The sequence below is a fragment of the Akebia trifoliata genome, unplaced genomic scaffold (assembly GCF_017979445.1).
Source record: "Akebia trifoliata isolate Shusen 1 unplaced genomic scaffold, ASM1797944v1 Contig01390, whole genome shotgun sequence".
Lineage (NCBI taxonomy): Eukaryota > Viridiplantae > Streptophyta > Magnoliopsida > Ranunculales > Lardizabalaceae > Akebia > Akebia trifoliata.
Window position 1 is genome coordinate 372,825 of NW_028237687.1, and position 17,207 is coordinate 390,031.

The following is a 17,207-nucleotide window of genomic DNA, read 5'->3' on the forward strand; positions in this document are numbered from 1 at the left end:
ATTTTATGATTTTTTTTAAGAATTATCCATTTATGTTTCTATTGTGGTTTCTAAGTTCAGATCCTAGACTTCCTTCGTTTGCAACAATCGAAGTCTGCATTTTTTCCCCGTTGAGGACTCTAATTAGAACACAAATGCACACAAAACAAAAACAAAAAAAAATATCAGAATTCAGAAAAGAATTGTATGATAATTACTATGTAGAAATCAAATTTTGAAAGATATAAGAAATTTAAAAACAAACTTTCATTTTAAAAAATAGAGAACGAATTGAGATGAATCTAAGTTAAGAACCAAAAATACTTTAAAAAAATGCAAATCAGTAGATCGAGAAGACGAAACTAACATCAGTGAAATTGAACTGAAATTATCGAAGAACCTAACCTTGAACAAGATCCAAAAGAAAGAACAAGATCAATGATTTTTTAGTGTTTATATTCTATACCTCAATGCAAACATCCATAACCCTAGAGAGATGGAATTTGATTGAGTCAGAGAGAGAGAGAGAGAGAGAGGGAGTCGATGTGAGAAATCGAGATTTGCAGTTTAAAATTGACATTAAATCCTCATAAAAGTCAAGTCGTCTTTTATGCAGCGACTTATGGAATCTGTCACTAAAAAATCGACCGTTTACAACTGTTGTTTTTCAGCAAAATTAGGGTGGCCTCGTCCTGTTATGACGTAGTGTTGTCGGATCAGACAAATGCAACAATAGGGTGTCTACACAATTTTTTAAAAGTACTTCGTACTTTTTATCACTTAAGATTTCAAACCTAAAAGACTAATCCTCTAGCTGTGAGAGGTTTCCAACTCATGAATAGTTAATCCATCGATTGCCATGGGAACTTTTTCTTAGATACCCCATTATCTTATAGACGATAATTTAATAACCAACTTTCTCGAAACTGAGTTAGTAAGCCTTTAGTTTATAAATGAGCCCTTAGACTCAATCCATCAGTTGTAATGGATTGGGTTCTGTTCTTGTTTTGCTGAGGTGTATTCTAAAAATTACCCAACCTCAATTTCACATGTTTAATAATTGTGTCAATATCTTCTATTAGAATTAGACTCATTTATTAAACAAGTAACACGACAAGATCAATATAAAGTAGTTGTAGGTAGTCCCTTGGTCATGCGTGTGAATCATAGTGTCATTCTATACACCCATATATGTATTAAGTGAAGGTCGCTTGATATTCTCCAAAGAAAATTTCCAAACAAATCATAAGAACTTTGGTTTAATTTTTCCTCATGGTAAGAAAGAAATAGTGTACTTGTATATTTATTTAATTTATTTTAATTTACATTTTCTTCCCTGAATTATCTCAGTCAAAATGGGACATCTTAATACCATTGATGCTTATTTCATAAAAAGGGTATAGTAGCTAATATGCTATGTAATCATCTCAAAATCAATAATGTCGGATATTATGTTCAATCGGCTAAAGATCATATTGTTATTTATGATAGTTTTGCAAATTTTTTATATTTTTTTTGTATTATATAAGAGCAACCCAAACTATCCATTAGATTTTCTTCTTTTGGAATTATGTGAAGTTATTTTTTTGCATCCGATCATATATATCCTCATTTTATTTTCTGTTCAAAAATAATTTTTATTTGAAATTTTCTAAATATGATAACTACCCATCTATAAGTAGGTTTGGATAAAAGAAATACCACTAGAAACTCACTAGAACCTTTGTAATAATATCCTTTATTAGATATTCTCTTTTGATTATAAATTTCTTTTTGTACTTTTCATATTGTCCTTAGAAAATCATATTTTTATTGCTATCATAATGTACTAAAAAAGAAATATAGTTATTTTAATTACCGATTTAGTTAGTTGTGATTTTTAAGTTTATTTATCTAAATATTCTTTTTTTTATAAAAAAGAAATCCTATCAGTCATAAAAATAAAAATTCATGTAATCACTTGAGGAGTCTAGGGGCTTAGTCGAAATCCCTAAATTGAAAATAGCTAAACATAAACTCTTAGCAGAACCCTGAGTTTATATCATAACCTCCTCAACACTAAGGTTATTCAATAGGAAAAACTTTGGTGATTGGCAACCATCACAATTGTTAGCCCAATGCTTATGAAAAATGGCATACGCATTGTTGCTACATGCCTAGGATTTCTCCATTGGTCTAATGTTGTTGCTCCAACAGGACGGACAATAAGAGTGGCTAGCATTTTATTGAACCATGTCTTGACTCCTCTACAAGGATAAGATTTCTTTAATTGACTATCATGGATAGGACCGAGTCTTGAGACCTTTGTCCAAATAGGATTCCCTTGATTGGCTAACGTCATTGCTTTCTTAGGATAATCAACAAGCTTGGCTCCTATGGATAGAATTAAATTCTTTATTCCTTTTCCAGGATAGGATTTCTATGTAATTATGATAGGAGAAAATCTTTGTAATTATGATAGGATATTCACTAGGATTTGGTAGCATGAATAAGATCAAATCTTGAATCCTTTGTCTAGAAAGGATTCCCTTGACTGGCTAATGTCATTGCTTTGTCAGGATAATCACCAAGCTTGGCTCCCATGGATAGAATTAAGTCTTAATTCTTCTATCAGGACAGGATTTCTTTGTAATTATAATAGGTAAAAATCTTTGTAATTATGATAGGATATTCACTAGGATTTGCTAGCATGGATAAGATCAAATCTTAAGTCCTTTGTCTAGATAGGATTCCCTTGACTGGCTAACGTCATTGCTTTGTCAGGATAATCACTAAGCTTGGCTCCCATGGATAGAATTAAGTCTTGATTCCTCTGCTAGGATAAGATTTCTTTGTAATTATGATATGAAAAAATCTTTGTAATTATGATAGGATATTCACTAGGATTCACTAGTAGGGATAAGATCAAATCTTGAGTCCTTTGTCTAGATAGGATTCCCTTGACTAGCTAACGTCATTGCTTTGTCAGGATAATCACTAAGCTTGACTCCCATGGATAGAATTAAGTCTTGATTCCTCTACCAAGATAGGATTTCTTTGTAATTATGATAGGATATTCACTAAGAATCGCTAGCATGGATAAGATCAAATCTTGAGTCCTTTGTCTAGATAGGATTCCCTTGATTGGCTAATGTCATTGCTTTGTCAGGATTATCACCAAGCTTATCATTGCTTTGTCAGGTTTATCACCAAGCTTGGCTCCCATGGATAGAATTAAGTCTTGATTCCTCTATCAGGATATGATTTCTTTGTAATTATGATATGAAAAAATCTTTGTAATTATGATAGGATATTCATTATGATTCGCTAGCATAGATAAGATCAAATCTTGAGTCCTTTGCTAGGATAGGATTTCTATTGTCATTTCTTTATCAAGACAAACACCCATATTTGTTAGAATGGATAAAATTGAGTATTGATTCCTCTGCTAGGACAGTCACCTGGATTTGCAGGCAAAGAACATTTGCAGTTATGATAGGACAATCAATAGGATTAGCTAGCAAGGATATGATCAAATCTTGAGTCATTTGCAAAGATATGATTCGCTTAACTGGCTAACATCATTGCTTTGTCAAGGCAATCATTAGGTTTTGTTAGCATGGATAGAATTGAGTCTTGATTTCTCTGACAAGATAGTCACTAGCCTGGATTTGTTGGCAAATAAATTTTGTAATTATGACGAGATTTGGTGCATTAATGTGGTAAAATGTAGGGTGGATACTCATTAAATATATAACCATATTTGGAAAATTGATAAGGGTTAAATGGTCTTTTGACTGTACACAGGATTGTTAAAATAATTTATAAATGGAGACCTCTAGCCAGAATTTCTTTTATAGTGCTTGGTTTCCCTAGGTTTTTTCCATGGACAACAGCTTCAATTTCTTGATTTTACTATTTATTTTTTCACTATCAAAAGAATGAACCTTGTTGGATTTTTTAGCTTGTACCTGATTTCAAGGATCTCTCCAAATTTTGGGGGCAAAACTTTGATGATGATCATCATCATGGTGGTGATGGTGAAGCTTAATTGGATGATCACTACAATCATGAGGCCACTGGTCCGATCCCAACCTAATAGCAAACCAAAGGTTAGTAGTTAGATGCTTACATTGAAATTCTCTTTATTTTGTTGGACATTTTATTAGCTCAAGTTATCTCATGCATGATGAAACTCCTCTAGGCAGGTGGTTAAGAGATGCTCTCATGCCTGACGTGCATGGTTTGGAGCTTCTTGAAAATTCATGTTATAAGTGAGTTTTCGTCTTCTAGCTCTTTTTTTTTTTTGTTCTCTTTCCCATTTTATTTAATTGTTCTTGATGAATTTTTTTTTTCTTATAGGTTTATTTCTAACTTCTGTCTCTCTTTGAATATAGTTATGCCTATAACCACAAGTGAAATTCAAAACCTTTTGCAACATGCATGGAGCAGATCATTAGCATTGGAATGACTTCACCAGAATCCTAGTTTGCTAAATAAAGACTACTTGAAATATAAGCAATTAACAAAGTAGGCACAAGTGTACATTGGTTTTGGTAATTTTTTTTTGTTATGTAAGCGAGCGGTGCTAAAGTAGAAAAATATTGTAATGTACTTCTTGGGGCATAACCCTTTACATGATTTGTCATTCAAACATATTGTATAGTTTTTTATTTATTATTTAGTTAAAAAAGATAAATTTATTTAAATTGACGGCAACTGTTTTGTTTTAAAGACCTTTCCAGAATAAAAGAAAAAAGAAAGTCTTCTAATTGCTCGAGAGAGTTCATATCCTGATTGGAACAAGATGATATATTTTGTTTCTAAGAGTAATGAGATTCATCGACTAATAATGGTACATTAATTTCTCCAAGGAAACCTTCTTCCAATGCTCCACCTGCTAGAGTAACTCGGCCCTAATTCACCTTGAAATACCAGATCTTGGAATCTAGTTTAGTATTGATGTTCATGAATTTAGTAGCACAAATATAAGAACTTCCATTAGAGACTGGAACTCCTTATAGTATTCCCAAAGAACAAGTTGATGGCAATCATAAGACTGTCGTTGAATCTGCTCCTCTGGGAGCCACATTGAATCAGAGATTTATGTCAACCATTCTACGGTTTCCTTTAGCAAACAACGTGGATGGTGGCATCTCTCACCCTTTTAAGTGGACTATTGAGCTCATTTAACACTCCTCACTCCTCTAGGGACGTTTGGACCTTTAGGTCCATGAATAAATCCAACTCCATTAGAGGAGTAATTTTTGCTTCACTACTCTAACAATGACTATTCTTTTGGATCATACATGTAACTATCACTATGTGAAAAAAGCCCATATTTGACGGTCTTTGTCCGTCAAATTTTGAGAAATTTGACGGACCAACTCGTCAAATATGCCTATCAAATATTTTCTTGTAGAATTTTTTTTTTGACGGCCCTTAACTGTCAAATTATTGAAGGATGAACTTAAAAAAAAATATTCTATGGTCTATGACCTTCAAATATGGAGATTTAGCAAACAATAACATCATCTAATTCACCAATCACAACAATTGAAATAGTAATAAAAAAAATAATAAAACAAAGACCATTCATAGAAATCAAAACTTGATCATCCAAGAAACTTAATTTACATTAAATCCAATAAGAAATCAAACACAAAACATATCATTGCAATACCAACTAATTCATAAACAACACTTCCATCTATTTTGGATAGCTTTGAGGACTCCTAGCAGGGTGGTGCAAGAGCTTGAAGTCCTTGTTGATTCAACTAGAGATCCCACTCTAGAATGTACACACCTTGAACCAAGTTGACTGCAACGGATCGTCAGTGGTGTGCACTTTTCCTTCAACCGTCACGACATGGTCACTGCACCATTTACCTGGAAAAGTGTTTTGATGGCTGCTGCTGGTTACTTGAAGTTGAATTGGAAGATGTGATGTTTCCATTATTATCTTGAGGTGGGCCATCCCACTTCGGTTCTACATCTGAAGGTTCCACCACATGGACAGATCTGTCACTCATTATTATCTTTGTAAATCTCTTCGGTTTTGCATCTTACGATGTTGCAACCAACTTATTTTTTAGCACTTCATTACATTGTGCAAATCAACTTACAGAACTTTTGCATGATTAGGTAATTGACAAAATGAATATTATTAACTGAGATTCAAAGTGTTGCTCCAATATGGACCTGTATAGGTGAAAAAAAATAAATAAAGCCAACAAAACTGCAATTTTAACATAATATAAAGCACACTTGGCAAAAAGTATTAATAAAGCACAGCATACAAACAGAAAAATGAAATGCCATGTGAAAGCGCCCTCGATCCGCGGGGTGCGCGGATCCGCTTTTGACCCTTGAGGTTTGGGAGTCGCCACCTAGTTATTGTGGTCTAGGAACCAAACTGACTCTAACATGGATAAAAAGAACTAATCTACCACAAAAAATCTGAATTCGGGGATCATGTTACGGGGTTGGAAGGTGTTAGGCACCAACCCCGCCCGGCCAAAGCCGGTCTCTACTAACTTCCCAAATATATCACATTGCTAAAAACCTAGATAAAAATAAAAAAATTACATACCTTTCCGATAGCAAGGATTTTGTTCCCTCAGTTCTGACAAAAAGAGCTCATTGTACTGTACTCCCTTGCTTCGTTCTGTCTCCGGATTTGACTTCGGATCTCCTAGATCAAGGTATCTCCTTGTTTTTGGATCTGAACTCTTCAAGTTTGTTGCGGATTTGGGGGTGTTTTTGGAGGGATTTTAGGTGTTTTCTAAACTAAAATTGAAGGAGGGATGTTAGGTAAGGAGTTGGGGCTCAAAAACTAGGGTTTATGGGGGGCTAGGGGAGCTTCTAGACCTACTTCTCTTAGGGTTTTTGATTTGATACGAAAATAGGGTGTGAGCACCTCTATTTATAGATGTTTTTAGGGGTTGATTTGGATAGAGTTAGTGTTTAATTAGAGATCTTTTAATTAGAGTTGTGTTTTAGTTAGACTTATTTTAGGTAGAATTGTGTTTTAATTAAAATTATTTTAAGTAGAATTGTTTTTAAGTTAGAACTCTATTAGATAGAGTTATTATTTAATTAGAGTTCTATTATGACTTTTGGTCTTATTTGATTGACTTTTAATATTTTGACTTTAGTCTTAATTGATTGACTTTTAATATCTTGACTTCAGTCTTGCTTGATTGACTTTAATTTTGACTTCAGTTTTACTTGATTGACTTTAATACCTTGACTTCAGTCTTGCTTAATTGACTTTTAATTTTTGTAGATCCCCCTCTAAAATATATTTAATTCTTTGGACCCCCAAATGGAGGGGTCCTTAAAGAAATATCCCACGAACCCTCAACAATTTTACCCGAAAGTCCGATTGATCGATTTTTCAGGTTCAAAATTTTAAATTAATTTCATTAATGTTTCACTTTAATTATTTAATATTTTATTTATTAATTTCGAAAATTTTAATTATGAAAATTGTGAAATTACTGTTTTGCCCCCGGAGAGGACTTTTCATGTTTTAAGTCGATTTTTAATGTTCTAGGATGTTTTAGAATCGATTTTTTGTAAGGAATCAAATGGAAATATTAGTTTGTATCATTTATGAAATTTTTTGTGTGAAATAGTCATGAACTTAATGAGGGGCATTTTCGTAATTTTGTCAAATTCTGTTAAAATTGGCGAAATGATTTATTTGATTTCAATTTGTTGTTTTATGTGTTTGAAAGGGTTTTCCTAAGCGTAATGTAGGCTCTAGGGTTGTTTTGATGTTAGGGGTATTTTGGTAATTTGATAGTTTTTTAGTGATTTTTATCGTGAAGCTTCTTTTTGTCTGAAAAATGATGATTTCTATGTTTCTGGAGTCGTATTTTCCTAGCGTAGCGTGGTTTCTAAGGTTTTGTTAGTTTGAGATACCTCATCCGGATTTCTGAAACACATCTAGTAACAAAATAAAGCAATGGAATACACATCCATCATTGGGAATCATTGCGATCGGGTTGACGAGTTGATTAATCAGGCGGATGCAAAAATGGGGTGTCTACAGATGCCCCTCTTTGGCAGAGGGTTGAAGCAAACTAGATATCAAATCTATTTTGGTAGATAGTGCGATATCCGAATGCCAAAGCTAATGACAGTTCATTTTGCAGCCTGATTTAGCAATTCGTCGGTGTTCGGATCCTTGAGGGTAAAGCTCTCCCCGAATTAAAAGGTTGTCAGGTCCTTGAGTGTGAGCTCTCACTGACAGTGTCAGATCCTCGAATTTTAAAAAATTCTCCCTGACTAATGCAAAAGTGCACGTGTGTGCAATGGTGTGATGCTGTGTGAAACTGAGTAAAAATGTGCCAGGTCCTAGAGATCTTCTCTCACTGACAATAGTGATTCAAAATTGAGATGCACTTATACAACGAAAATAATCATAGCAAGGTTTAACAAAGGTATTTGGAGTTATAACATTGTAAGAACTTCGTTAAATCCTATTTGAAATTCTTCTTTAGAGTTCGAAAAAGTTTGAGTCTCATTTATCGGACTAGAGCCTATTGTAGCCAAGCTTCTCAGGCTAAGGAACTTAAACAATCCTATTAATTCAATATGATTTCAAACAAAGCTGGAGTCTCGTTTCTCGGACTCTGGCTAAGGTTTACAGGAACTTAAACAATCCTATTAAAATTGGAGTCTCGTTTCTCGGACTCGAACTAAGGTTAATAGGCACTTCAAAAAGCCTATGATTCAAAACGTTGGAGTCTCGTTTCTCAGACTCGAACTTAGGTTTATAGGCACTTCAAAAAGCCTATATTATTCAAAAAGTTGGAGTCTCGTTTCTCGGACTCGAACTTAGGTTTGTAGGCACTTCAAAAAGCCTATTCATTCTATGATTAAAAAATTGGAGTCTCGTTTCTCGGACTCGAACTTAGGTTTGTAGGCACTTCAAAAAGCCTATTCATTCTATGATTCAAAAAGTTGGAGTCTCGTTTCTCGGACTCGAACTTGGGTTTGTAGGCACTTCAAAAAGCCTATTCATTCTATGAATCAACAAGTTGGGAGTCTCGTTTCTCGGACTCGAACTTAGGTTTATAGGCACTTAAAAAAGCCTATTCATTCTATGATTCAAAAAGTTGGAGTCTCGTTTCTCGGACTCGAACTTAGGTTTGTAGGCACTTCAAAAAGCCTATTCATTCTATGATTCAAAAAGTTGGAATCTCGTTTCTCGGACTCGAACTTAGGTTTGTAGGCACTTCAAAAAGCCTATTCATTCTATGATTCAACAAGTTGGAGTCTCGTTTCTCGGACTCGAACTTAGGTTTATAGGCACTTCAACAAGCCCATTCATTCTATGATTCAAAAAAGTTGGAGTCTCGTTTCTCGGACTCAAACTTACTAAGCCACGTTTCTCGGGCTTAGATTTATAGGAACTTAAACAATCCTATTAATTGATTATATGATTCAAAATCGAGCTCAAAGTTTGAAAGATCAGGCCTTTATTGGCTTATCATGCATCTGTATTCGTAATTATCATTGGGTTTCGCCGGACTTTTAAGCTTTTGTATGATTTTCTTTTTATCATGTGATTAAGAACAAAAATTTTGGAATTAAATGACCTTCAAAAATGCCCCTAGTTTCAAGGTTGGCTTTAATTGGGACTTGACTACGAGACTGATGGAATGGATTACGCTTGAAAAATATGGACTCTGATGTATGATAGATAGAAGAACTGACATTCTCTTAAATTTAAGACTCTTAAGATTATCATATGTGCAATAAAGAATTGATCATTTTCTTTCGAATTTCTTTTGAAAAATGCTTGAGCTGGACTTAAAAAATCTTGATAAATATTAGAATAAAAGATCTTCCTCTTCAAAGTGGTTGATGATTCTACATCTTCCATTAGCGAACACTTGAACAAGTAAACATACTTTTGAAGATCCTACAATGTTCAAGATGACTTCTGATTTTTTTCGACTTCAATATTGTCTTTGTCGGATGTGAGCTCTTGGCTAAAAGACAAATATCGTGGCTTGAATGGTTCTGCAGTTTCTGCACAAGCTTCCTTCTGAATTTTTCTTCTTGACGGGACCTTTCCTCCCATTTGATGATGCCCTAATTTTTGCCTAGATCGCTTCTTTAGGTTTTCAATCTAGCGGGCTTTGCTCTTTCTTTTTCTGATGATACCTTGATTTTTGCCTAGGTCGCCTTTTCAGGTTTTCAACCTAGCAGGCTTTCTTTTTTATGGTTATGCCCTAAATTTTGCCTAAGCCGCCTTTTTAGGTTTTCGACTTAGCGGGATGATCTTGTGTAACCAAATCGACGATTTCTCAGTTTCCTGCACCTTAACCGAGTCAATTAGCCTTCAGGAGGACTTAATAGGTGGGCTTAGGATATGGTTTAGAAAGAAAAGGTATAAGGCTCAACTTCCCAAAATGCCCCTAGTTTGATATTCTCTCTTTTCTATCAATTATTTTGATTTTTTTTTCTAAATGCCCCTAGTTTGGCATTCTTTTCTTTTTATCAATTCTTCTGATTCTTTTTTCTAATGCTCTTAGTTTGGCATTCTTTTCTTTTGAACATTTCAATAGTAGATTTCTCTTTTGGATGACACTTTCCTTAAGAGAATACATTTTTCTTTTAATGACCGGGCCTGAAGTAACTTCTCAGGTTGCCTACGTACCCCAAATATTTCTTCTTTTCCTTTTGGGATCAGGTCAAAACGTATTTCATACTAAGATTCCCTCCCAAGGTTGGTTGGTGTGGTTTAGAAAGAAATATGCTATTTGATTTTTTTAGAGGCTGCAAGGGGCTAAAGAAGGTTTTCTTTTTCTTGGTAAGACAGGAAAATGGTTCGACCAAAGAAGGCCTCCTTTTGTGAATGCTGCTTAACTCGGTCAAAGTTTTAGGAATTCGATATCTGGATTACTCTGTCAACTAAGATTTCCTTTTGGAGAATGAATATTCTTCAGTCTTCTTCTGAGAAAGAGTAATCTTCAGTCTTCTTCTACGGAGTTGAGTGAGACTGAGTTCTTTGTATTTAACAGCATCACTAAATTGCAACAAGGTTTTACCACTTCAAAGTTGTTCAACAAGAGCATCTCTAGATCCTTTAAGATGGCCGTGGGAGCTCCCTAATAATAGATAATAAGTGTTCAGGTACACTGACAGAAAATGACTACATAGAATATCAAGCAACAACAAAAGTCAATAGGATACCAAAAAAAACAAGATAATCATGGGGCTTGAAACCGGCCCCAAAGTTTTGAGGTAAGGCTTCGACAATTATGAACAAGGGAGCTTGAACCCTCTCTAGTGGAAATAGTTCAAGTACATTCAATATTGCAAACACCCAAGAATGAAGAATGTAAAAGATGTCATGTAGTAATAGGAAAATGGTTCAAATGTTAAAAAATGCAACAAGTATCATATATTTAACCAGTTTGGATTGCCTGGGTTTGACCCAAATCTCATTCATAGTATATCCAGTCAGGTATGACCCGGATCGGACCTAGCCCTCAAGGCAACAAACTCAGGCCTACAGAAAATTTCATAGCCTAACCCATCTAAAATGATCGAGACTCCGGCCCATTCAGTTTATAAGTTAATGTGTATTTTTTCTGCACATGTACTAAGTAGTAGGTTAGATACAAATTTGCACTCAATTCTCATTTTTATGTGTTCATTGAAAACACCAAGATTTTTGCTTGTTCCTCTATGTTTTCTTTGACACTATATCAGAACAATGAACTAAAGTAGTGTGCAACCACTATTAAATTACTAGAGCTATGTTTACACAAAACCAGAAATTCCAAGACTAACGCGAATATGAAGAAAAAGTTGAGAAATTCCAAGCTTGCAGTAATCCTAGTTATACACTTCTTCATTGGACTAAACTTCTCAACCACTCAATAAAATACACCTGACTAAAAGAGGGATAATCGAAGATGGAGTACACCAAGACACATTAAACAAGGAAATGAAGTGTGCCCAAACCTGAGAAGTGACCTTACAATGAATGAAGACATGATCTACCGACTCACCATCGACTCGACATAGACAACAATAATCAGTTAAGAAAAGACCTTTACGCCTAAGGAGATCAATTATAGGGAGTTTGTTCAAAGCTGCCAACCATAAGAAGAAAGAAACTTCGGATGGGGCCTTAGAAGACCATATGATGGAAGAAGGAAAACACACCTCAAGGTTACCTTCAAGGAGCAAGTAGAGAGAGCTAACCGAGAAGCACCCATCTGAACTAGCTTTCTAGATAATTTCAATCAGCTTCATATTATTGAAGAAGAAGAAGTGTATGAAGAAGCTGACTTATGGTAGGCAAATCATAGTGGTGGTTGTCATTTTTTATGGGTAAGATGTACTTGAAGCCACAACTTAAAGTTGTTGTCGTTGTTAGTTTTTTTGTTTTATCTTTATTTTATTAAGTATAATGAATTTGTTAAGAGTCTGTCTCTAGGAAAACAAGCAATATAACCTCTTAGGTTGTATTGAACTACAAAAGAAAAAATAACCACCCACCTTGCTTGAGGCAGAAAACTCACATTTAAAAGAGATTTACAAAGAAAACTCACATTTTATTTGATATGTAAGTGAAGAGTATGCCTCATGTGCCTTGCTTGAGGTGCAGCTCAGATGTGTGCCTCCCTCTACCTTGAAAAACCTGCCCTGCCATACCTATACTAAGGCTTTGCTGCTGTGCCTAGCCTTGAGGTGCGCATTCAAGTTTGCTGTCATAGACAGAAATTGGGTTTTCATGAGCCACCAAAATTTTTATGGGTTTGTTCAAAAGTTGTGCGAAAAGAGTGAGAAATTCGGAAAATGACCCACCTTACGAATATAATTGAGAATCCCTTGATCTCTAAACTTGTTATTGTATTGATTGACGACATTAAAAACTGGTGACAACTTACAACATTAATTTAAAACTAGGCTTCTTCTAACAGGGAAACAAGGCAATAAATGGGAAAAAAAACTTACCATCCATGAACCATTCTCCATCAGAAGATATATAAGCTTCTATTATAATAAGGTTTAGATCAGTAAGAATTTGTACAACTTCAAGAAGTATTCCACGCTTGTTTGTACTGTCCACCTTCATCACAAAGTAAATAAAAATATCAAACAAATAAAAAACAAAGGTTAACTGTCCAAGCCCATAAAAATGGAAAGAAAACAAGACTTACTCTTATAATTATAGCAGATAACTATCATTTTGTACCGGATTATGAATACTAGATAGCTATACCAATGCAGAGGATTCTGCTAGAAGGATTTTAAGCCAAAGTAGTTCATGCACTCCATGAGCCAAAGGCCTAAACTCAACTTCTACATTAAATCTTGCAGCCAGTCTATTTTTCACTTCGCTATGTGATATGGTTCCCACCCACAAATGTACAATACCTTGAAGTGGGACACCTATATGACACTAATCCTGCCCAATTTACAACAATATAAGCTTAAACTCACAAGCTACTATGATGAATGTACAACAGCCCGTTTCCTAAGGTGGACTTTAGGTACTGAGAATTCTATATGCAACATCCAAATGTGTTGTAGTCGGAACATAATAAACTGACTTATCACACTGACTGCATATGCAATGTATGGTTTAGTCAGGGAGAGGTAGATAAGGCGACCAACAAGTCTCTGATATTTGTCTTCATCAATGAGGTGTTGACCATTGGCTCCACCAAAAGTATCATAGGGTCTGATCCCATCATATTTATCTCTTGGAGAAGGGTGAGAATAAATTTCACTAGGAAATAAAAATATCATTAGCGAACCTAGCAACTTCAACCCCAAAAATGTAACTCAGCTAACCAAGACCAATTCCTTTGCCAATTGACCTTCTAATTTTCTTATCTCATCTTGTTTGGTCCTAGTTACTACAACGCTGTCGACATAAACAATAACTGTAATTTTATTATTGCAGTGGTGCTTGATGAAACGAGTGTGGTCAATCTAACTCTGTTTGTAGCCATTATTCACCATAGTATAGTGAAATCTCTCAAACCATGGTCTAAGAGATTGTTTTAAGTCATACAATGTCTTCTCTAGTTTGCATACTTCTCATCCAGTAAAAGAGCACTTGAAACCAAGAAGAGGAAGCAAATACACTTCTCCCAATTCACCATGCCAAAAAAGGCATTCTTCACATCAAGGAAGACATGTTGCCTTTATTCTCCACTCACACATATTTATTTCATGCATCTTAGAAAATACAAAGGAAGAGAGACTTGTTGTAAAGGGCCATTAGATAAATATTAACTACCCAAAATAACCCTACAAGAACTTTCCTATACCTACGTGTAGCAAAACATTGTTGATCTTCATTTCCACATTTCATATGGCTGTTTATTTCGACATGACCAAATTTTGACATGACAGTAATCTTGGTTCCTAGTTCCACAATATCACCTTCCTTGGCTACAAACTATAAATTATCAATCAAAAACATAAAGCCGTTCAATTCAGAAGCACGCCTATTTTACAAGGGAAAGCAAGGGAATGTAGGATTAAACGATATTATACCTTCTGGATAACTCCAGCTTCAGGACTAGCAACATTGATGGTTACCTGACAGTTAATACAAGTTAAGAATTATATTTATATTTATTCCATAGTGACAGTGGCCATCAATGTTTCATATTTTTACAACATTTAAAAACAAATGTTGTGTTAATTGTAGATACCTTACCAGTTTCAACTTGAGCAATTGGCTCATTAATTCGTACACTGTCACCAGCTTATGTTACCAATATCACAGGAATGAGTTACAAAACAAGATTTTATGTATATTTATGCACATAAACTCGATGACATACACAGACTAACAATTATAATGAGCGTCAGCATTGCAAGATGGTTACAAGGAAAACATATTTTTCAAGAACTTGGCTAGAGTGCCGTCAATAATAGATTCCCCCATGTAAGGGACAACCGCATCAACCAAGTCACTTGCATCTAGGAAACAAAGCATTTTAGATTATTACACTGGTTCCAACCAAAAGAACTTACTCTAATATATCAAAAGAAGAAAAAAATACCAAGGGTAACATGTGAAACATCGTACCATTGTCTGAAGACCTACTCCACATTAGGATGGGATAGACTTTTGAAGGGATGCAACAACTTCCCTGCATATTCCCCATACAAATTCTGAGCGGAAGGCATGAAGCTAAAAAAATGAAGAATCCACACCCCACAACCTCCCTTCCCCCCATTTTTTTCCCTTTCTGGTTGAGTTGAGATGAATTTAAATTTCAAAAGCCACAGTTTGGAAGTGTTATAAGTTATAGAAATGAATTGCTATCCTCACAAAATGTGTTCCTTGAAATTATGGGTATTTTAGAAACACTCATTTATCATACATGCTTTCCTACCCGATGTCTCCATCTACATTGCCTTGACTAATGTTCTTTGATCATTACATTGCCTTGACTAATGTTCTTTGATCTGCATGGTGATGCAGCCCAAAAATAAGGGCACACGGCAGTCCCAAGTGGCTGGAATTTACAACATAAATAATTTAAGAATAGAACTCCTAGAACTTCTAATTTTAGAATAGGACTCCTAGTTTAACTCAACTACTATTTAGGACTCCTAGTTTAATTCTCGTAATTTGAAGCATACCAAAGAGCTGAACAATGGTAAACTCAGCTCAAATTGGAAGGGAGCATTTATTGTAGTCAAAGTAGAAGAAGTAGGAATATATCATCTGAAAACCTCTAACAGATATGCATTACAAATTAAGGTCATGGAAGACTCAAAATCTTTGCAAGTATTTTCAATGAATACTTGTACATCTAATAAAAACAGAGTCACTTGTATATTCTTCTGACTTTTGTCTAATGTGGCATTTCAGAAATGAATAGAAGACTTGGTGTTAAAATCATCAAAAGATGTACAAAAAGTGTGAAAGATTTAAAGTGAAGCTTAAGCATAATAATTGAACTACCTGTATGACTAAATTGGATTTTTTCAAGAACAAATGCTGACTTCCTATAGCAAAAGTCCAATCTACAATCTACATGGCTATGATTTCTCAAGGATCTGACTATCTAATTCAACATTTGGAAACCAATTTCACAGAATCCTCATAGGATCCATCATTAAAACATCAAAATAATACAAAATGAATCACTAAAATAATCGAAGATAGATTTAATCGTAAGATGCACTAGTAAACCAACAAATCATCGTCGAATTTACAGTCGATTCTCTTCAAATCAAGATTTACAGTCGATTATACCTTGAAGAGTGAGATCACCTTAGCAGAAACTCAGCTTCTGATCTAAGACGATTGTGACAGAGATCGAAATCTTAGGGAGTTCAATCTGATTGCGTGAGAGAAATCGAAACCCTAGAGACTTCAAATCCGATTGCGATTGCATCAGAGAGATATGGAAGTGAGAGAGATCTATTGAGGGAGGAGATCGAAAGAGAGATCGATCAAATAGAGTTGGAGATGAGATCTATCAAGGGAGAGACTCTGAGAGAGAAAGATGGAGAGGTCGATCGATCAAGAGAATGACTGTGAGAAAGAGATGAAGAGGTTGATCGACCGATCGATCGATGAGAGTGAGAGAGAGATAGAAAGAAAGAGAGTGAGATGAGATCGTGAGAAAGAGAGTGAAATCGTGTGAGAGATGGGAAACGTGGTCCCAAGGCCACGGAATTTTAGATTTAAAAATTGACGGGCCAGATCCATCAATTTTTTTTTGGTTAAAATTCGGGATTTTCACGTAGTGTATAAACCATCCCAACATCTCCCAAGGGGCGTTAAAATTACTATACTACAGAAGTGAGCCATAAATTTCTGGGAAGGGGAAATATGATAAAAGAGACGTTGCAGTATTTTTTTCTTACCTTTGAATGGAATACATTTAGATGCCAACTTGATATTCGTTATTTTTCTTCTTATTGATAGGCATGGCATCAAGCATTTTCGATTTTTCATTTTTGTTAGTAGCTTTGAAGACCATTTATGATGCCATCTTTCAAAGTCATACCCTACCAATCGCCTCATTGAATGGCATGTAGATTTAGAAAAGAAAATGATTAAAGCTTACCCAAAACAATAATTTGAATTTGAATTTTTCTAAAACTTCTTAACTAATGCTATATATAATACTTGATAATGATCTACGACAAAATCAAAGTTAAAACAATCCCAAAATGTTTAAATAGAAATCAAAAATAAAAAAGTGAAATTGAAGTGTATATTTTGACCGTTA

General features: G+C 34.8%; 2 long non-coding RNA genes across 2 annotated transcripts; one reads left to right on the top strand and one right to left on the bottom strand.

Annotated features, from left to right (window-relative positions):
* The first annotated feature begins 3,095 nt into the window (after positions 1-3,095).
* Positions 3,096-4,667, top strand: LOC147380484 (uncharacterized). The gene is made up of 3 exons (XR_015175302.1): positions 3,096-4,070; positions 4,163-4,232; positions 4,356-4,667. It is a non-coding gene; the product is annotated as an uncharacterized LOC147380484 (long non-coding RNA).
* A 9,667-nt stretch (positions 4,668-14,334) lies between these two features.
* On the bottom strand, positions 14,335-15,109 carry LOC147380485 (uncharacterized). Its single transcript, XR_015175301.1, has 3 exons — positions 15,044-15,109; positions 14,503-14,547; positions 14,335-14,404 (listed from the first exon to the last, which is right to left on the bottom strand). It is a non-coding gene; the product is annotated as an uncharacterized LOC147380485 (long non-coding RNA).
* Positions 15,110-17,207: the final 2,098 nt, after the last annotated feature.